Source organism: Lingula anatina, chromosome 9 (assembly GCF_051362555.1).
Source record: "Lingula anatina isolate TDL-2025a chromosome 9, LinAna3.0, whole genome shotgun sequence".
Classification (NCBI taxonomy): Eukaryota; Metazoa; Brachiopoda; class Lingulata; order Lingulida; family Lingulidae; genus Lingula; species Lingula anatina.
Genome location: NC_141775.1, coordinates 19,938,897 through 19,963,414, shown reverse-complemented (window position 1 = coordinate 19,963,414; position 24,518 = coordinate 19,938,897).

Genomic DNA, 24,518 nt, shown 5'->3' with positions numbered 1-24,518 from the left:
CAGTAGATCCTGTAATATTTCTGTCAGTGATTGCTAAACTTTATGTTCACTTCTGGTGCTGCAGCTTGGAGATCACAGTAACATAAACACTTGCTCCATATACCTACAAGTCGGTCGGATCATATCTCTTTCTTTGTCAAATATGTTCAACATTATCCCACAATCTCCGTCCTGTTACTTCCTGGTTGTTGAAGAAAATGGCGCCTCATTCATATAGACCATAATCCTTTGCGCAACACGACTTCCGGTATTTTTTTAATAGCAAAACTATAGACGCGCAAAAGAAATACCGTACAAAGGTAACTGAAAAATAATAAAATGATTATTTAATTTCATATGAAATAAATATGCGTAAAACTAATATTTCTTCTTCAAAAGAAAAAAAAAAGAATACAATTCCATAGCACAGCGGTTTTATTCAGCCTCGGTAGCTCTCGATCTACATGTACCTGCATCCGTTAAAGTATTTTTTTTTTTATATATATAGACGCACAAAAGAAATACCGTAGATCTACAAAGGTAACTGAAAAATAATAATTTTATATCAGATAAAAAAGATATGCGTAAAACTGATATTTCTCTTCACAGTTATCACCTTTAACAGTAATTTTTTTTTCTTTAGGCCTACACACACTGGACAATAGAAGTGAGCCAATACTTTGGGGGAGATAAATGACTCTGGAATGATATGCTCCTGGTATCATTTTATAAACATCAAAATTCACAAAAAAAAAAAAAAGAATACAATTCCATAGTACAGCGGTTTTATACTCAATAGTCATATTAAAAGTAGACCCAGGCATTATAACTTTCATTACTCTGCAGGGGGTGACACTTCTTTTGTCCAGTGTGTTTATTTACCTCCTTTTTTCCTTGTTTTGATTTCCCTCAATTTTCTGCCGCCATCCCTATCATGCGCATTTTTGAGCCACAATTTGATGCATGTCTTATTCAGCCTCCGTAGCTCTCGATCTACCTGCATCTATGAAAATATAAAAAAACTTAACTTAATCCTCCTATCTTAACAGTGCTAAATTGGACAGTAAACAAAAATGGTTCAAAAAGGAGTTACAAAACGGAATGGTCTCATCAAAGGACAGAAATCGGTTGATATGCGTTTATCCTTAAGAGAATATATCTAAAAAGCATAAAAAGGCAAAGTTGTTCAGAAGAAACAACCTTTACATTTTGAACTGTAACTTTACTTCAGGATAATTATAATACAATTAATATGTAAAAATATATCTAAGCAAACATTATTTGATCATTACGAAATGCAAACATTCCATTGCTTTTGTAAAGGCCAGGTTTTTTAGTGCAACCTTTCCGCACTTCCCAATCCAGTTACACTGGCATGCAATCTGTTAGTTTTAAAAATAGTAGACATGATCCTATCTACACTGTACCATTTCCTAAGAGGAAAACCCTCCCAGTGTGGCAAGGTGGTTTGACCTTTGAAATAAATATAAAATATTCTTAATTAGTAAAGCACATTTATATATAGGCCCTATACATACAACAAATGATAAGTGTTCAGATTAAAATGTTATATTAATCATTTATCAAATAACCACTATTTTAAAAATCAACTTATTATTTATTCCATATGTAGCTTCAGCACAACAATCACTACATTAATTTTAATCACACTATTATTTTTTCAACTTACCAGTAATTTCATTATGATTATCTTTAAGTATGTTTTCAACCCTTGCCACATCTTCTCTAGTCTCCATAGGAATGGCAAACTCGTCAGTTGAGACATCAGGACTTCTGTTCTGTTTCAATCTTTGCTCTAACCTTGTAAGAACAATAATGTTATTCTTCAGCATAGCTTTTATCTGCAGGAGGGTGGTGAAGATGAAACGATCTCTGAAAACCATAATACGAATACTTTAGGCCTATCGGTAAAGAAATCTGATTGGAATTAATGAAAATACCTTAAAATGACTACCAAAACGCACAAAATGCACCATGTGCACTTCCTTATGGCTAGTCTTAATTTAATTAACACCGAATTGCCTTTTAAAACACATAAAAAATCTTAATATGACAAATATGCATATGCCAGATATTGGTGGTCAGAACACAAAACAACTTGAATGTAAACTGTATTATTTCTCCAGATATTGGTCAGTTATAAACGACCAATTTTTCCATATATTTTCTTAGTCATCACCTTTCTACATGATCCGTAGGAATGGCTACTTCACCATCTTTATAATCTTTAGTTAACCTGAATAAAAAAATACTGTTAGTAGTAATTTATCTCAGCGAGAGTTATTTATTTATTTATTTTTACAAATTTAAGCAAGTCTCTTGAGAATTTTAGCGAGCCGGACCGCCTCGCTGCTGTGAATGCAGAGGAGACCGTGATGTGTAAAGCCTACATGTTTTGAAATAAATACTATTTCAAGAGAAGATCCCTGCCTTCATATATATATATATATATATATTAAAAGGTCAAAAAGCTCGCAGTCTTCAAACTAATTAAATTATTATCACTTAACAATGTCTCACAATTAAACAACTTCGGGAAATACCTACAATGTGCATCGGAGCTAAGATTAGCGTCAGTATAATGAATTATTGTTATTATTATTATTATTATTTGTATCAGTAGTAGTTTTTGTTGTAGTGGTAGTTCGTTGATATGACTTTATATTGTCATTGTATTCCATTCTGATGAGCCGTTGGGGTCAAGGGTTTAATAAATTGAAATAAGAAATAAAGGTGGCGGCACAACTACCAAATTGAATGAGCAATTAGTCGCATCTGTCTCGTTGGAGTGCAGCGCAGTTTTCAAGTCATTACATATGTCAGACGTTTTGCCGATATTTTAATAATAATATTTAGCTAGGCAGGACCACATTACCCTAGGTTCTAGATTCCAGTATTGCCAGCTCGATCTTGATATCATATATAACTCATAGTAGCAATACCAGGCACTAGTAAAAGCGACTCCACAAGGTATATTTAGCAAGCTAGCTTTTACGTTGCTCTGACACTCAGGGTAGACCACATAAGAAAAAGGGCCAATGTTCACTGGTTATATCCCAAGGTTTATTTTAAGATACAAACTTTACTTTTTCCAATTGTTTTCAATATAATTCATAAATCTGTTATGGGTCTTTTCCATTTTAATTGTTATTAAAATGAAATTTACTTAAATAAAAGCCACAGAAAACCCTACATAACACATTGATTAACTACATTTTTATTTTTAAAAAATATATACCCTTTGAAAATATATACCTTTTAATTGACTCGATCTTTTCAAGAGGCAAAAAATACCAGACTTTCAAATACAAAATACGAATCTTATAATCAATTTTTTTCATACCTAGCCTATATCTTATAGGGCTATAGTAGGCCTAGGTGGAGCTTTCACGTTTTGTTTCTTCCACTCAATAACAATGTTCTAATTTCCAGAATTTATTTCTAAAAAAGCTGTTTTATAAATCAACATTTTTCCTTCATGTAGGCCTACATTGAAAAGATCTGGCAATCAGTGTATTTAATTATTATTAGGCTTACCTATTTTACATGAAATATAGTGAAATCGAAGCCCAGTGGCAGCAGTCAGGCGGAGTAGAGTGGTCGACGCAGACGTCACGTGCAGCCGTCGCGTGCAGTAGGTCTACGTCACGTAAATTTTATAGGCCAATGAAATGCTTGGAAATTGCGCACTCCCAAACGAGTGAACAAAGGTAAAAAAAAACACTTCCGCCGAAATGAAGTAACGTTATTACAATACACATACGCGTATTTGAAAAAAAAAAAAAGCTACACTTAACAATTACGATGAGAAAATCGCGAATGGGTCACCGGTGGACCGGTCACCAGCTACATTAGGCCTACCAACGGCAATCTGCCACCAGCTAACCACCAGCAATAGGCCCTACACCAGTGGCTCACCGGCGGCTATAAACGGCAACCTGCCACCAGCTAACCACCAGCGGTACACCAGTGGTCCACCGGCGGCTGTTTGCTGTTTATAGCCACAGGTGACCCACTGGTGGCATGTTATCTGGCAGGCGGTTACTTGTCGATACGTCTCCGCACCGATAGGCCTACTCCCCCGCACCGGTAGGCCTACTGTATATCCCCACAATTACAAACATAGGCCTACTGAGGGTAAGTACCGGTGCGGGGGAGTATTGGTGTGGGGATGTAGGCTACCGTTGCGTGGATCTATCGGTGTGGGGTCGCATCGATGCACGTAATACAAAAAATTACTAAGGGGGATTATCGGTGCGGGGGAGTATCTACATGACCCCTGGAGGCTGACCTGGGGTGTATTTGACCACGTGAGTGTGTTAGATGAGTTGAGAGGAGATTACGTTCGTGCTTGTTTTGTGCTTGTTTGTTTTGTTCTTCAAGTCCGACCTGAGTCCGATGTCCATTTTTTTTACACCACAGCCAGTCCGAGTTCACCCAAAATTCCAGCACAATTTCGCCCCGCTTCTCTCTCTCTCCCCCAGTATCTTACAAAAATCTATCATATCATGGGTAATCATTTAATTCATTTCTATAGGCCTATAAGATTATATAACTTGGGGATATTTTAGTGGGATATTTAACAGATACATGTATGTCGAGGAGATACAATTTTTACAAATTTTTGTAAAAGCGAAAAAAGAAAAGTATCAAAAATATTAATGTACCAGATGTCCTGACCTGTAGTGTCCTTTTCTCCCAAATGTAATTGATACCACACGGCTGGAGAGTTTATTTTTGAAAGCGGAGGTAGGAGTTATAAGGCAAAACACACACACTTTCTCTCTTTCTCTCTCTCTCTCTCTCTCTCTCTCTCTCTCTGATCATTCAATAACTTTTCGGCTTTAATTCCTGAACTCATTTTTTCATTTCTATATAAGATTATATAATTTAAAAAAGAAAAGAAAAGTCGGGATATATTTAACAGATATGTCTAGGAGACAGTATTTTTAAAAATCTTTGTAAGAATGAAAAAATGACAATATCAAAATTATTAACGTAAAAGATTTCTTGGCCTGCTGTGCCGTTTTCACCTAAATGTAACTGGTTCCAGATGTGTGAAGAGATCATTATAGAAAGCGAAGGCAGGAGTTGACAGAGATTCATGCCCCTCTTCCCCGCGGATCCAGGATTCATTGAAGGGGGGGGGGGGGGGGGACGCAGGGACCGATACAGGTTATTTGCCGGGGGGGGGGGGGGGGGGCGTTTTTAGGGAATGGCCCTCGCCTCCTTAGCGTGGGCCTCGGGGTCTGGACACTCGGGGGCTTGTCACTCTTCAAATCTGGTTTCCACTACGCTAAGTCAGAGCTTGAGAGGGGAAACAGCATCAACGACCAGTAAATATCCCCCATTATTTTTTTATATTCGATATCAACAATTCGAAACTCTGCTTAAACTTTTATTCCTGTTATTTTTCTCTTTTATTTAAATAGAGCTTGAACCTACTGTATATGTTTATAGAAATTAACACTTGTAAAAATTCAAATTTACATTCATTTTTTTCAAACAATTTTTTAAAATTTATATTTCTATAAGCCGATATAATCAAGGAGAAAAAGCATTTTACCAAACTGTGTAGGTAAAAAGAAAATAATAGAAATAGGCCTATATCGCATAATCCATAAAAAATACAATTGTAAACCCCGACGAAGGTGGTTTTTCATCTTTGCACCAAAAACACAATGTCCTCTAAAAACTACTCGCTGCGCCATCTATTAACAACTGGGGCCGTATTCTCGAAAGGTTGTAACTTAAAAATTATTGTAACTTTTCACGTAAGTCCGATCGTTTTGTTGTAAGTAGCTACGAAAAGTTGTACGCATGCGCATTCGGGGAGAGAGTGTAGTGTGCGGGATTTTTATGCTCGTGTTTATTGTTGGATATTTTTGACAGCAAGTAAAATTATTAAACCATGGATGTATTGTTATCAGCGAGAAAGGTTAGCCTTTCGGATATTTCTGGTTAGTTGCCTAAAGTTAACGATTTAGATGAGAATGATACGTTTCTGGCACTCAGGGCAATTAAGATCGGGGACCCAGCTAAACTTTTGGCATTATCAATTTCGGCAGTCATCATGGGTAGAGGGGTTACAGTATATGGGTCCTGAACAATGTGAACGTTGTGAATGACAGTATTGTCAAATATACAAGAAGATGTCTGAATAATGAGCAATTGGATGCCAAGTTTAGTTTTTTATCATTAATATAATATTCATGGAAACAAGCGTGACGACTTTTGTGACCTAAACGAAAGCAATTTTAAACGAACAGTGAAAACAGTACAGCAATTAAAGTGTGCACAACTGCGAAATGTCTCTAGAATTGCAACAAACGATTGGTTAAATATTATAAAAACATTGTTGTTTTTTTCATAAACCAAGTTTACGGAAAACAAACTCGGCGGGCTGGACATACTGATTTTGAACCATGCTATATCGCCTAACGTCCAGCCGTGGCTGGGGACAGAGGATAACTTCACGAGACTGACCACCAGTATGGACGTTAACTTCCGGTCATTTGTTCATCTGGCGTCCCATGCACTACCTCTGTTGACTAATAGTCGTGGTCACCTTTCTGTGGTCTCCTCTACTGCGGGTGGGTATGTCGTCTGCCTGTCAATCACTTGAAATAAAACGTCTCAAATAACAAGAAGATGAAAAAAAATTACCGTTTGTTCAGTCTCGAACAACATTCTTGCAGAAGACCTTTTCAGACAGGTTGAGTGTTTTGATTTAATAATTGAATTCATTTGAAATAATCACGACCTAGCTCTTCTTAGTTTTATGGTATATACAACATTGGTCAAAAGCACGCTCGGCTGTCACCTTGATTGGATAGTAAACGGTTGTCGTAAAATCGCTAAATGATATTAAAACCCGGTGCATAAACTTGAAAACCACCTAGGACAACTTCAGACTGCCACATTAATCCAATACAATGCAAAAATAAACTATAACAAGTGGTTAAAGCCTTCAAACCGAATGTCGTAAAGTCCCCATATACCTCCATAGAGACAATAAAATAGAATGAGCTTGTGAAACAAAAAAGAACCAGTTCCAACATAATAATAGGGGTGGGCAAATGACAAAATTTTTTTAAAACAGGTGGATTCTATGGCTATTTTTGCTGCTGAACACAAATCTGACAATATTTTTTACCAAAGCTAAAGATTTATATCGGTATCTGCTATTTGTTTGTGAAAAAAGGTGGGAAATGGCTTTTTGGCCATATTTTCACAGTAAAGTACATAAAAATGATGTGTAATATGTCTTTCTATATGTTTTGAGGGTTGCTGAGTTCAAATATGAGCATATTCAAGACATTGGCAATATTGTTAGGGTGACATCTGTAAAAATATGTTATTTAAAACAAACATATACATAAAAAACACACTTCGAGCCTAAGATAAATATAAATAATGGCCATTATGTACATACTGAATTCATGGATTACAGTTTGGTATAAAAACAATGCTGAAAATACCTTTATGGATGTGTACCAACAAATTTTATGCTGTATAATTTTTCTTTTCTTCAGAACAGCTAAAACTTTGTCAGGTGACATCAACCTCTTACAACCTCTAAGCTCTTGACCTTGGAATAGTACTTAGTTTCAGTTGTGTAGTTTAAGAGTATCTCACCACAACCATGAAAGCATCAACAAGAAATACACTGAGACCAGAAGGCACTGTAAAGCCCCCTGTCACACTTATTTGGAATCTGAAGTAATCAAGCAGAAAGAGCCATAATGAAGAATTTTCAAAATTCGCGCCACATTTGTTGGGTAATATCAAATTGACCTTAATTCCAGCAAGAATACCTCAGAATGCGCTTCGAACCCAACTGGAATGATTCTTGCGCATTTCGGTTGTATTGTATTAGCTCTCAAATGCAGCTCGAATGTAGTTGGAACACATTAGGAATATCGTTAATGCTAATGCCGTTCACCCTAAATATAGTGAGAATATTTAGAATGCACTTCAAATGCCATACAAGTGTGGTTTCATTGTTGGCTGAATCCCAGCCTGCAATCAAGATGCATTCGAGTTGCATCCCTGCTCATTGGAGGCACAATGTGGAACATTCTGACAAGATTTGAAGCGCCTTGCCATTTCGGTTCTCCCTCGAATGTGATCAAAATGTTTCGAATGCTGTTGGAATTTCGTAAGAATTTTAAGAATGCGCTCATAGTGCAGTTAGAATACACTTGAATGCCATTCGATATTTTTCCACTTGCAATGCACTTCGAAAGTTTTGAGAATGAGCAAAACATTTTAACAGGACACAAGAATGGACCCAAACATTTATAATGCGCTTAGAATTTTAAGATACTTCAAATATCCAGGAACAAACAAGAATTTTTTATTCCGACTACATTCTAGCTCATTCCGCCTATAGTGTGACTAGGTTATAAATGAAGACAATAAGGATATTGTCACCGTTCACCCAAAACTCCTTATTCACTGCCTTACATACATTCTTTTCGGTGATAAATAAATTTTCAGTGTTCAGTGATTACATCAATTAACATTTACACATTATCTTACGTGGATGGTATAATTGCAGTTTGGGGGTAAAAACTGAAAAATCGGTTTCTCAAATGTCTGTTTTACCTGAACACCCGTGATCACTATTTCAAAGCGAATTTAATGACACCATTTAGTACCCCAAAACCCTGCCAGCGATTTTTTAAAAACCTTAGCTCAGATTTGATCGTTGATAAAGCAAAATAATACCTTTGTTTTTTTAGAAGATCGGTCATTACGGACTAATGACTCCATAACAAAAGCATTTAAACCATAACATTGGCATGGGATTGTAGCTCATGCCCTTGTGGTCCATTGGCCAATCCTTGTGATAAAATCTTGTTCAGGGATGAAGTTATGCCCCATATGCATTGCTAACTAATCTCAAAAAAGAAAGCTGTTAAATAGATGATTAAAGCTTTGCGTTGCTTATGCTTATACATTGCAACGAAAAAATATAAACGCCATTATTTCATATTTTCAAGAGTTTTTTCATTGTTTCAAAGCAGCACAAAGACAGATACATTATTGAATAATTAGATGCAAGGAAAAAACTCATTTTCGGTATCTGGATGGTAATAAAGAGTAACAATATCCTTAATGCTCTGCTACTGAGTGTTCTACTGTAAATATTCCCATATGTAACTAACATTATGCTATTCTTTATGTCAAAACTTTTCAGTTTCATGTGATCCTTGAACAATACTGACCACATTTGTTGTATTATTGTTTTTCCTAATTTAAAAGCCACAGTTGCATATAAACATTTGTATTTATGTACACAGAAATGGTGATTTTGGGGTGATTTTTACCTCAAATTGACCAAAAAATCCTCTTTTTAACCCAAAATGAAGTGACCCAACCAAAATGATGTATCTATTTATGCTCATTGATCATGAAATCATATGGTTAGACATATAAAAAGCCATGTTTGAACTGATATTTAAAGATTTACATGAGAAATATGTGATTTGAGGGAGCGTTTGGTGGCCATTTTGAAAAATCACCTGATACCAATATCAGATGTAATTTAAAATGAAAATACTTATTAGATTTGTATTCAGCAGCCAAAATGGCCATAGAATCCACTTGTCTGAAATTAAATTTCCCAAAAAAGCTTTCATTTGCCCACCCCTAATAATAATCGAAATAAAATACTGCCGGGCATCGGAGCGGCCTAAAACTTGGCACGCTTACCGCTAATACTGCAGGCTACATCATCCCGTCGCTCGTTTGTAAATTCCGTGCATGGCATACGCACAATCAAACCGTATATCCAAATTCCACCTCTGATGTTTATATCAGTCCTCTCTAACCTACCATTACGAACAAGGCAGCAAAGCTGTCAAATGTACAGACAAAAAGCAGGAAATAACTATGCACAAAATAGGCTACTGTCAATTCTGATGCAAAAGTACATTATGTTAAACTGCAAATTCAACATCAAATTTTAATTATGCTCAACAGGTAATACCAATGTAAGTAAAACGAGTAACAAGCATAAGGCTTCAGGCCCATGGGAGTTCAAGTTCACACTTTGAAAATGTATAACTTCCAGAAAAAGAAGCCAATTAGACTACTTTTCCAACTCAGGCTGCATTTTAGTCCTGCATTTCTTTTTTGAACATTTGGCAATCATAAGTAACATGGTTTTCCCATAATGGTCATCATGGTGGCAGCACCCATAATTGTTTTCTTCTATTCTGATGCAATATTACATATTGGTTAACAGCATAATGACCGTCAATTTTTAATAATAAAATGAAACTCTCAATATTTGAAAAATGATGACAGTGCATAAAATAATATTACATAATGTTTAAAGACATAAAAAACAATACAACTGCTTATGTGGAAATACAGAAAATGTGCAGAGCCCCAGGCAGATGAGAGTTAAAAGTCACAAATGCAAGTGTTTGAGAAAAAATTATAAAGGAAAACATAACAAAGCTAGAAAAGCACTTTGAGAGTGCAGACCTCTGCCAAGGCAGCAATTGTTGATTATTATTGATAATTGATTGATTATTGTTCCAGACCACCACCAAAAATTAATCATTGTCCTCTTTGGCCCACTTCAAACAGTTCCTGAAAATTTCTGCAAAATCAGTCCATAACTTTTTGTTATGTGGATGACAGACAAACGGGGGTGAAAATATGACCTCCTTGGCAGAGCTTGAGGTAAATATAATTCCAATAAAGATGCTATTCAAACTTTTAATCTTCCAGTTTGATATATATATATATATATATATATATATATATATATATATATATATATATATATATATATATATATATATATAATTTAAAACTTATTTGCAATATTAAACAAAATTTACCTGCATAATTATCACTGCTTCCTTATTATTAATCTATTACATAATGCTTAACGGCATAATGACCATCGATTTTTAATAATAAAATATAAGTGTCATGAATTTTCAGAAAATGTGACTAGCATGGGTCTTCAAGCCCGTGGAGGTTCTAAGTCATACATTGAAAATGCCAATATGTGAAAAATTACATTTTCACAAAAAAACTGCTTAACTACCAGAAAAATTTACCAAACAGACTGCATTGCCTACTGAAGCTGTATTTTAGTCCCATGTTTCTTTCCTGTAAGTTTGAGAACAGTAAGTGACATGACTTTCCTTAAATGGTCATCATGGGAGCAGTGCCCAAAATAGGGGTTTCTTCAAATTTTGATGCAACATTACATAATGTTTTGCAGCATAATGACCATCAATTTTTAATTATAAAATATTAGTATCATGGTTATTCAGAAAATGTGACTAGCAAAAGTCTTCAGGCCCATGGAACTTTTAAGTCACATACTGAAAATGCCAAAATGTAAACAAGACAGCACTGTTCTGAAATGGGTTTATTTCCATTTTTAACACTATTTTAACATAAAACAAAATAAACAGTTTACTGCCATTTTTATATGACCAATGAAGAAAATTGATGAGATGGGAAAAGTATCAATAGAACAGTGTTAAATGTCCAACGTCCTCCATTCTGAGATTCTGAACATAGTGGATGAATGCATCTGACAAACTGCAATGATTTGAGTTTATTTCCATTTTTGACACTTTATTACACAATTCACGATAACAAGTTTACCATCATTTTTACATAATCAGCTAAAAATGTTGTAAAGATGCAGGAAATATCAAACAAACACTTTTACATTTCTTATTAATTCAATTATGAGACTGTTAACATGCCTAAGAATTGAATCTGTGGAATTGTGAAAAAACAGCATAACTCCTAAAATAATGGCCCGATTATACTGATTTTTGAACTCAACCTGCATTTTAGCAAGATTGACCAGTCCTGTGAGTACAATGACAATTGGCCAATCTGTTTTTCTTATATTGTGTCTGTACATAAAAAGAAGCCATGCCATTGGACAATGCGACCTCTGCGGTTACGTCATTTCCTGACATGAAACTGGGGGTGGGACAACCTTTTTTACCAATGTTGTATTTCTTCCAGACCAGTGTACGTATTTCATAGCAGTAAAGATAATAAGACTTGAACTGTTTCCTCTGGATGACTGTATATATAATAATAATAAAATAAGAACAAAATAAGTTGCGTTCCACGATTTAAAGGTGCATATGGAATAAAGGACTAAATACTATTAAATCTTTCAGTCTTAAATTTTGGCACATTTTGCCATAAAAGCTAACCAAAATGCCAGCATATAGTTTTTAGTAGTATAACTAAGATGATAACCAAAAGACACTTTTTAATTTTACCCGAAAAATCATATCTGAATGGATTTGCTGCTGTATATCAATGTGGCAGAAAACTAGGTCAGGAAAGTAGGTAAAATTTTTGACCAAAAATTTAAAGAAAGGAGCAGTCTAAAGCTCTTTTTTGGCAGAACGAGTGATTTATTCAGTTTATCCCTTAACATGTTGATTTTATTTGAGCCGTATAGGAAACTAGTAGAAGTGGTTTATGTGTTACTGGGAATCCACACTCCACCGATGCTTGGTTCATATGTACATTCATAAAATATATCTATCATGTGAATTTGATATGAAAGAGGTTGTAATTTCACCTATTCAGTGCCCTCTTCCAGTAATCCTAATTTCCAACTTAAATCCATCATTTTTCTATTTCAAAACAATAATTAATTAATTACAACTAAATATTTCCTTGGTCTTTCTACCTACATTTTATTAATCAAACCCTATCTTTTCAGGGACGGAGAGAGCGGTGAAATCATTCGTAGGCATGTTTGGCAGTGACTGGCACAACTCCATACAGCCAGTACAATCAGAACTTGTTGCCTTAATTGGAGATCACCAAGGCAACTGTTACTAGGCAATATGAAGTATACACTAGCACAGATATACCATCCAAAATATTTATATCTTTAAGGTTACTTTTTCCAAATTTTGCTGATAAAATGATGCTTAAAAGCTTTTCAGTCTTGTAAATATCACCCTAGCTTATACCTTAGAACTACAAAAGTTTATACGGAATCGTTTTTCAATTGCAAATGGAAAGTAATGTTTTTAGGATCTTACCAGTAGTGGTCATTTTCATCCAACTTCTTTATAGAATATATGTACAACTTTGTCTACTGTCAATCAAGACAGACAATAGCTTGTATTTCAAGAAAAATATATTTATTTTTCATTAATTGCAAAGGTCAACAGTTGTGTCTCAAATCTCAGCATTACAGAGAAGACAGAATTGTTGATAAACTTCCTGGTATGATGCCAGCTAAATCACTGCACTGAAGTCTGTAGTTAATACTGCTGTTCGTTATTATTAAATACACCTTGCATAACACTAATATATACACATATCAGGCTTGGATTAACTTCATTCTGTATAAACAATAACATATGCACATAATTGATGCATAAACAATATAAATGTTTGATCAACCAATGCTCAAGTTTGTAAGCATATTATATGAGGCCCACCATGCTAATGAAATTTTTCTGACTGAGTAATAAAAAGTACAAAATCCCACAACAACCAAGTGATATTCTGGCCCAATACTACATACTGTATGTAAGACTAGAACAAGTGATATTCTGATCCATACTACATACTGTATGTAAGACTAGAACAAGTGATATTCTGATCCATACTACATACTGTATGTAAGACTAGAACAAGTGATATTCTGGCCCAATACTACATACTGTATGTAAGACTAGAACAAGTGATATTCTGGCCCAATACTACATACTGTATGTAAGACTAGAACAAGTGATATTCTGGCCCAATACTACATACTGTATGTAAGACTAGAACAATTGATATTCTGATCCATACTACATACTGTATGTAAGACTAGAACAAGTGATATTCTGGCCCAATACTACATACTGTATGTAAGACTAGAACAAGTGATATTCTGGCCCAATACTACATACTGTATGTAAGACTAGAACAAGTGATATTCTGGCCCAATACTACATACTGTATGTAAGACTAGAACAAGTGATATTCTGATCCATACTACATACTGTATGTAAGACTAGAACAAGTGATATTCTGGCCCAATACTACATACTGTATGTAAGACTAGAACAAGTGATATTCTGGCCCAATACTACATACTGTATGTAAGACTAGAACAAGTGATATTCTGGCCCAATACTACATACTGTATGTAAGACTAGAACAAGTGATATTCTGGCCCAATACTACATACTGTATGTAAGACTAGAATATCTGAAAAAGAGGACTTCATTTTTTACATATCATGGCTCCAACTTTATACACAAGGCTATCTATGACTATGTAGTTTTAACAAATTTTATGCTGCACAACGTTTCTTATACTGTTACATATCCACAAATGATCACACACATACACACACCCTTATACTTTATAAGATAGAGATAACATATGTTTGTTGGCCACAGCTGTTCAGTAAATCAAAAGTATTAAATTGACATTCTAAAGAAGAGAGAGGAATTCTATTTATGTGGACAAACACTGTACACCACAGCGTATAAAAACAGTTCTGTCTATTTTAATAGAACAACCTATTTTAATTCTATTTATGTGGACAAACACTGTATACCACAGCGTATAAAAACAGTTCTGTCTATTTTAATAGAACAACCTATTTTAAAACAACTTGGCTCCTTGCACTTGACAGCATAGTGCTGTTTCTTTTTGTTAAATATAAACAACAGTTAAAACCCAGATAGTCTAGATGACTGGTGCAAAAATTGCTCAAAAGGTGGAAAAAGCATGAAACTTGGCATAAATGTTCTTTGGACTATGCTGATCATTTTCAAGGGTAGTGCCAAAAATTTCAAAGCGTTGCTTAGCAACCGTTGCTAAGGAAGTGATTTACCTTAGTAACAAGCTAATTGGACCTTTCTTGTTCAGTTTAAATGATTTAAAAAGGCTCTTAATAATGTTTCAAGCCATCAGAACTATCACTATATTATTTTAAGACATTAAAAATCCAAGTAAACCATTGCAACAGTTGCTAGGCAGCATATTACCCTAGCAACAAGTATTAAACATTATTTATTTAATAATATATATTTAATAATATATATTTAATAATATATTTACAGGTATCTCTGTAGCATTTTACATACCCTCCAGTTCCTTCCCATCTTTCTGTTCTCATTCTACATATACTCACATGTTTCTTAGTTATTAAGATAGGTACATAAATAGTGTATGCTTGCACAAACCCAAATACAAATATCTCTGGAGATCTATCAATGACCACACCTAAATTATCTTTAGCTGGGCAAGTGATGCACATCCAAACATTTTTTACATGTGGACAATCCCAAAAAACGAACAGAAACTGAATATTTTCCCTAGCAGTATTGCAAAATTCTCAAATTCATAAGATAAGCATAAGTATTGAATATTCTATGATTTATTCTGAATTGGAGAAACTTCATTTTCTTGTGATCTGTTTCCTAAATGTTAGTTCCCAATTATCAGTACTCAAGGTTTTTTTTTTTAAATATGTCTGCCATTCACCTACACCTTTATCTAGTGATATTATATGGCTTTGGAGGATTTTTGCGAAAAAAATATCTGGATGGTTTGGTAACTTGTTTAATTGAGTCAATTATTTCTTGGATTGCTATGCTCAATTTCCTTCCATGGGAAGAGATAGCCATTCAGATGGTAAGCTCTTTTGGATGCTGAATTAGCCCAGAAAGTTGGTGTTAAGGTTAATTTTTTGTCGAGTTCCTCTAGACAAAGGGGATTTCAAATGTCATTTATAATATCATTGGTGTAAAAAAAGAAAACATTTTTACACCATCTTTTATGGAAAACAGTTTTTCAATTTCTTTCAATTTTTGAGTTTTGACATAATGGTTGTGATAGGATTTCGTCTGGGGTTAAAATGCAATTTTCCTGAACTTCACTCAAAGAACCATTAATCTTTGCCAAAAGTGATAAGAAGCTGCTTTTAGTATTTTTAATCCACCTTTTGTTACTACCAATTCCGAGAAAAAAGGTTCTCCACTTACTCTTATTTTCTTCATAAAGAAGTCTTTTAAGCCATGTAAAGTTTAGTGTGCATGTAAGTATATTAAAAGTATGAATATCTTTCTCAAAAGTATAGTTCTTAGCTAGTATTATAGATTTGCCTTACTTAATAGACTAACGCAACTTTAAATGCTTGTTGCTAGGGTAATATACTGCCTAGCAATCATGGCTTAGGTTAATTTGGGTTTTAATTACTTTTGAATAGTCTAGTGATAGTTCTGATGCCCTGTAACATAGTTATTAGCATTTCTAAACCATTTAAACTGGACAAGAAAGGTCTAATTAGCTTGTTACTAAGGAAATTCACTTCCATAGCAACAGTTGCTAAGCAACGCTTTGAAATTTTGGGCACTGCCCTTGAAAATGATCAGTATAGACCAAAGAACATTTGTGCCAAGTTTCATGCTTTTTCCACATTTTGAGCAATTTGGCCAAAATATAGCACCAGTCATCCAGACTAAGAGGGAAATTCACTGTTACAGTTGTATCTGTTTCGTGATAATTGAAATTTATGAATAATGATAATATGCCAATGACTGAAATAAACAGAACAAGAAAAACAAGGGGTCATTTGACCATTCAAAAAGCTAATTTAAATCATAATGCAGTCTGTACAAAAAGAGATATGAAAAATATGGTAATGTTTATATATATATATATATACAAATATATGACTAAAATGGCATCCAGAGTTTTGGAGTTTCCAGTAGACTGCCAGTAAGCTCTATTATCAGCTTGTCTCCCCTCCCTTTCTGGAAGGCATGGTGATTACACAGGTCAGTCTACAGTAAACTGCCAGTAAGCTCTATTATCATCATCATGTCTCCCCTCCCTTTCTGGAAGGCATGATGATTACACAGGTCAGTCTACAGTAAACTACCAGTAAGCTGTATTATCATCATGTCTCCCCTCCCTTTCTGGAAGACATGATGATTACACAGGTCAGTCTACAGTAGACTCTTAAACTCTGGGTACAAAAGGACTGCCTTGGCATGAACCCCCCACCCCCCCCCCCACCCCCATACACCAGTAGTTACAATGTATTTATTTACTTAAGGACCCAAATAAATTTAACATGGATAAAATGATATTGGCATTATTATGAACTGAAACAATGGTTACTGTGTAACTGTATATGACGACATAGTCTGTCATGGCATGTTGTCATGGCAACAGTTACCATGGTACTGAATGTCAGGTCATGGACTGTCATGCCATGTTGCCATGGCAACGGTTACCATGATACTGAATGTCTGGCCATGGACGGTCATGCCATATTGTCACGGCAATGGTTACCATGGTACTGAATGTCAGGTCATGGACTGTCATGGCAACAATTACCATATACTGAATGTCAGGTCATGCACTGTCATGGCATATTGTCATGGCAACATATACCATATACTGAATGTCAGGTCATGGACTATCATGACATGCCATATCTCTTTGTTCTTTATTTTGATAACTCCCTAAATGCATAATGTCAGCAGTGAGAGGGGGGTACATGGTAAACACCAAGTATTCTGACCACAGCACCAATGTTAAGAGTTCATACTCTCCTCTCTCTCTACTGGTACACAGCTCCTAGTAATGTTCTCTTCACTGTCTTCTGGCATATTTCATGTCCTGATAAAATATTTCAGTTTCCATGTGCTTCACTTTCCTTTCTGCCCCAAACTGACCATGTGCAATTATTATTTACGCCTCACTATCTGATGAGTTGATGTAGTTCATGCCTCACTATCCGACCGTTCCCTCACTTCCATCTCCAGTTCCACAGTACTGCCATGCTTGTGTGTCCGCATCAGTTCATGGTCTTCTTCTACCTGGCCCTCAATGGCCCTCCTCACCTGCACTTGTTCCATCATTCCATCATTCTCTGACCTATACTTTGAGAGTGTAACACCTTACACAAGACTTGGGTCACACAAGATTTAACAAAGGCTGAGTAATACTGTAACAACTTTTTAACACATTAAGCATTTACTTTTCTAGTGCCAAATAGCAGCAATTCTGATGTTTACAGTGTTATATAGTTATGATAGTAACATGTTGATATGTGTTTACCTCTTTAAGTGCAACCACTCCTACCAACCTCCCTGTATTGGTGACATAGGCATGGTTCAAGTTTACAGTATTATATAGTTATGATAGTAACACGTTGATGTATGTGTGTTTACCTCTTTAAGTGCAACCACTCCTCCCAACCTCCCTGTATTGGTGACATGTACGTATGTATGTTTATTTTTACGTTTGTAACGCACAAGAACATATCACTTGTAGGCCCATGTACTTTTGCGGTATAAGTAAGAAAAAAAATATAAATCTTAAAAAAATATATAAAACAAAAGAACTCAACCAATGTTTCTCCTTTACTGAGATAAATTCCAGCAGATATAGGCCTAACACAGGAAAACGTCCAAAAATGTACTGGTTTAAGCGCAAGTGAAATGTTCTTGCGCGTTAAGCCTAGGTCCCAAATACGTTTTGGACGCACGGTTTTTTAGTTCCTCGCGTCCGGCTAGGACGTACATGTAGCTAGATCGCACGTAGCGGCTGTTGATCATGTCGAAAAGTTACTACGTGCTGTGTGCGTCTTCCAAAAGTCGCACGATGGATGTGCTCCTCACGCACGAACTCCCAAGTTTGTCCCATTTTTTTTTTTGGCCGTAGACCACACGTAGCAGCCCGTACGTTCGGTTGGGACCTAGGCTTTACAAACAACGCAACGTAAATTTTTTTTCTCTCTCTTCTTCATTCTTATCTTTTCTACGTACGTTTCACCTCCAATGCCCTCTGTGCCTTTCGCTCTCGTACCTCAGCCTTCTTCCTCTCCCTCTCCACGCCCGCTCTTCTCTTCTCCTCTTTCTCCATTTTTCGCTTAGCGCCATCTTCGGCTTATCTCATTTTTTTTACAGCTCTTCTTTTCTTTCTTTCTTTCTTTCTTTCTTTCTTTCTTTCTTTCTTCCAAGTCTTTAAATAATGCTTTCTTATTATCCGATATCCGAACAAATCTTTATTTGAAGACAAAATTCATTTTCTCATTATTTTTCATTTATTTAGCATGTTTTTTATTTCACTATATCGCACCTATTTATCCTTCCCGGTTTTCTAAGGTAGGCCTACAACTCGGGATGTCGATTCATGAACCGATCCCACCAGCCGTTCGACGCTGAAAAGCCCATAGGCCTATCCCTTTGTTTTCCCACCGCCAGAAAAAACTTGCAGACTCCAAGTCTTTGGTGAGGGAAAACCCCCAGTCACTCATAATAAGGCAGTAGTGGACTAGAGCTGCCTCATCAGAGTGACTGAGGGCCAACTTCCCATAACCACCTCCCTTGAGAGCACCTGTGGTAGGCCTATATTTAAGAAAAATAGAAGAAGAAGATACTGGATAGAGATAGTTGAAATAAGAAGTTTTAAAGATAAAACTCCCAGCAAAAGGCGCAAACCTAGTAGGCCCTAAATGATTCATAAGTCTTTTTTTTTTTTCATCACAACAAAGATCAATCATGTGTCATTTGTGTAGGCCTACCTGAAATATGATTTAAAATGATCGTCTTTGGCACCTCAAATAGGCCCTATAGGCCTACGTGCCGCCTCTGATATTGAATAAAAGTGGGCCTATAATTTCCTCTTTGACATGCCGAAATTTATCGAGCATGAAAAAGGTCAGTAACGATTTTTTCTCTCATAATGTCAATACAAAGTGTTATTTTGTGAGAACAAATTTATTTATTTCACAAGTCGCTTGAGTCTAATAGCGCTCGTAGCGTTCTCTAGCGACAGTTTACAGTGAGCAGAAAACACCCACAGCAATGACCAACCAAAGCCATTTTTATGAGATCTTGGAATACTTCAACCTCTTGAAAGTGGATGTTTTAAAATAATTTCATTAAGCCGAGAACAAGAAATAGGGGCCTACAAACAATAGGCTAAGGGATGAGACAAGTTAGGCTACAATACTTATAGCAGTAAAAGACGGCCGTGTTTACGTCCACAGCGATCGATGTACCTACCCGTAACCAGTATGAAAAAGTTAAAAATCGAGATCGGAAACTGACAGTAACACGTGCAGACGAAAGCGGACGATAAACGGCTTTAAAACGTGCTTGAATAAACGTAAGTTCATTAATAATTTTATCAAATTTGAGAACAACGAACTTTCAAACGCTAACACTTCTATTGTATCAGGTCGTAACATGCGTCTGCATAGCGCGTTTGATACATTGTAGCAGACGCTCGAAACTTTCGTGGCAACGGGGATTTTTTACGCTCTGCATGCTGGGTAAAAAGGGCAAACTTCCGGTTTTGTTCCATAATCCGGGGTCGTTCCATAATGTGGGGTCGAGGTCTATATGCGTAGCTCGAAATCGACGTCGGGCCGACGACGTCATGCTATCTGGGTAGCTGTTTTTCAAATTTGAATGGGCACTGTAGAAAACATGTAACAGCTAAATCTCTCAAATTAAGCACATATGTGTGATATCTTGTGAAGAATAAGTTCTGTAAATTTTAATCCAAGCAGTTGAGTACATTTTGAGACAGAACGCTTTAAATGTGCAGCAAACCGTAACGCTAATCCCTTCAAGATCTCTACGAAAACCGGAAGTGCGTCATGACGTCACTCGCTTGTACTTGGAAAGCTGCTGGGTGATTTTCCGATGAGAAATATTTCGTGGCTTATACAAATGTTCGGAAAATGACCATGCAGATAAAAGAAAATTCACTAATCAAAATTGAAACTGCGCAATTACATAGAAAAACATTGTGCATTTCTGACCTCGACTTCTCAGTGTAAACAAAGTGTACTGAACGCATCGCAAGCAAGCACGTCAATGCTGCGTTTGATACTTTGTATCAGACGCTTCATTTTTCTTGACAACACAGTGTTTACGATGGGCATGACAGGAAAAACAGTGCAAAAAAACACGCACTTCCAGTTTTCGTCGATTTCTTGAAGGCATGTATTTCTTGAAGGACGAGTCTACAGACAAAATAAATAAATAAATAAATAAATAAATAAATAAATAAAGATGCAAACAAGGCAGCAAAGCTGTCAAATGTACAGACAAAAAACAGGAAATAACTATGCACAAAATAGGCTACTGTCAATTCTGATGCAAAAGTACATTATGTTAAACTGCAAATTCAACATCAAATTTTAATGATTGAGTCTGACAAACTGCAATGATATGAGTTTATTTCCATTTTTGAAACTTTATTACACAATGCACGATAACAAGTTTACCATCATTTTTACATAATCAACTAATAATGTTGTAAAGATGCAGGAAATGCCAAACAAACACTTTTAAGTATCTTATTAATTAAATAATGAAACTGTTAACATGCCTAAGAATTGAATCTGAGGAAATGTGAAAAAACTGCATTTCTTTAAAATAATGGCCCGATTATGCTGATTTTTTAACTCAACCTGCGTTTTAGCAGGAATGACCACTCCTGTGAGTCACGGGGTCCGCCATATAGATAAACGTCCCAATAAATATTCGTCCCGATAGATACGCCTCTATACATACACGTCTCAATAGATTTACGTCTCGTTAAATTTACGTTCCGATAGATCCACCAACAGATTCCTATAAACCCACGTATGGTGTGTATCTTTAGATCCAGGTACCGCTAGATCCATCTATCTGACATCGTACTCGCCTAAGGCCGATATCAACTTGTGATACAGGTATGAGGCTTTCGAGTGATAGTCTGGCTGCGAATACATACATACTGATCCACTTAGTGATCTGACTTAATTACAACCTTATATTTATTATTTATTCATTTTTATGTATTTATATATTTATTAGGTTTTCAAACAAGACATACATGTAGGGCCTACAATGTACGTTCGCGTCTACACGTCTATCACACTCTAAAGTTCGGGAACGCGTCGCAAACATGAAACAGAACACATTTTAAGTGTGCAAATGTTACATTTTGAGAACGCTTTTATAAAAACAGTGTTCTGCGCCAGAACACTGAGCGTTGTGAAATATAGAACACATTTTTATGTTTTTTTTTTTTTTTTTTTTTTTTTTTTTTAGAACACATTTACATGTAAATTCAGAACACTTTTTACGTGTTCAAATGTTACATTTTGAGAACGCTTTTAACAGTGTTCTGACGCTAGAACAGTAGGGCCTAAGCGTTGTGAAATATATAGAACACATTTTTAATGTTCTTTTTATGTTCTTTCACTGAGTATTGTGTGAAAACGATCTAGTAGAATATAAATTGCTAAAATGATTAATATGTGTACTGTCGTTTTAAAGAAGTGCATTTTATGTACTGAGTAGTAGGCCTATACCAACCATTTTGAGCAAAAGCATACCTGTAATGGATCTATCGGTTTTTGGATCTCAAAATACGTGGATCTATAGGTATGCGGATTTAAAGGCCGTGGGTTTATGAGGACGTCGTAACTATAGGAACGCAAATATATAGGACAGCAGTAAAAAATCGGATCTATCGGTATTTAAATCTAAAAGGACGTTTTTTCAGTTTTTCCTTTATGTATCTATCGGTAACGGGAGTATAGGGACATGTAATATTTTGGGACTAAATTTTATCCGTACGTAGTTTAATGACAATTGGCCAATCTGTTTTTCTTATATTGTGTTTACAGTGTTGCATATATGCCGAAAAGTGAAAAAACAGCATAACTTCTACAAAAATGGCCCGATCATGCTGATTTTAGAACTTGACCTGCGTTTTATGAATATTCATCAGCTCTGTAAATATACAGCCAAAAAGTAAAACTGCCTTCCACTTATCATGTTTACAATGAAAATGCACGGCGCCGGCGACAGTGACGGCGACCACGGCAGATGCAGGTGATGGCAATATGTACAAACACATCTGTACATATTTACTGTACTGTTTGAGAACAGTAAGTGACATTGTTTTTTTTTTTAATGGTCATCATGGGAGTAGTGCCCAAAATAGTTTTTTTCAAATTTTGATGCAATATTACGTAATGTTTAACAGCATAAAGACCATCAATTTTTAATAATAAAATATTAGTATCATGGATATTCAGAAAATGTGACTAGCAAAGGTCTTCAGGCTCATGGAACTTCAAAGTCACAACTTGAAAATGCCAAAATGTAAACAAGACAGCACTGTTCTGAAATGTTTTTTTTTTTTTTTTTTTTTTTTTCATTTTTAACAATTTTTTTAACATAAAACAAAATTAACAGGTTACTGCCATTTTTAAACGATCAACTAAGAAAATTGATGAGATGGGAAAAATATCAATACAAGTGTTAAATGTCCAATTTCCTCCATTCTGAGATTCTGAACACAGTGAATGATTGAATCTGACAAACTGCAATGATATGAGTTTATTTCCATTTTTGAAACTTTATTACACAATACACGATGACAAGTTTACCATCAGTTTAACATAATCAACTAATAATGTTGTAAAGATGCAGGAAATGTCAAACAAACACTTTAACATGTCTTATTAGTAAAATAATGAGACTGTTAACATGCCTAAGAATTGAATCTGAGGAAATGTGAAACAAGACAGCACTGTTCTGACATGGGTTTATTCCATTTTTAACACATTTTTTAACATAAAACAAAATAAACAGTTTACTGCAATTTTTATATGATCAACTAAGAAAATTGATGAGATGGGGAAAATATCAATAGAATAGTGTTAAGTGTCTAATTTCCTCCATTCTGAGATTCTGAACATAGTGAATAATTGAATCTGACAAACTGCAATGATATGAGTTTATTTCCATTTTTGACACTCTATTACATAATACAAGATAACAAGTTTACCATCATTTTTACATAATCAACTAACAATGTTGTAAAGATGCAGGAAATGTCAAACAAACACTTTTACGTATCTTATTAGTTCAAAAATGACACTGTTAACATGCCTAAGAGTTGAATCTGAGGAAATGTGAAAAAAACAGCATAACTTCTATAATAATGCCCCGATTATGCTGATTTTCGAACTCAACCTGTGTTTTAGTAAGATTGACCACTCCTGTGAGTTTAATGACAATTTCCTTATCTGTATTTCTTATATTGTGTTTACAGTGTTGCATATATGCTGAAAAATGAAAAAACAGCATAACTACTTAAATAGTGGCCCGATCTTGCCGATTTTTGAACTTGACCTGCATTTAAATAAGATTGATTACTCCTGTGAGTTTCATGACAACAGGCCTAACGGTTTTCCTTAAAATGTGTTTACAGCGTTGCATATATGCTGAAAAGTGAAAAAACAGCATAACTTCTATAAAAATGGCCCGATCATGCTGATTTTCGAACTTGACCTGCATTTTATGAATATTCATCAGCTCTGTAAATATTAAGCCAAAAAGTAAATCTGCTCTCCACTTATAGTGTTTACAAGGAAAGTGCACGGCGCCGGCATCGGCATCGGCGACGGCATCGGCGACGACATACGCAGGTGATGGCAATATGTACAGACACAT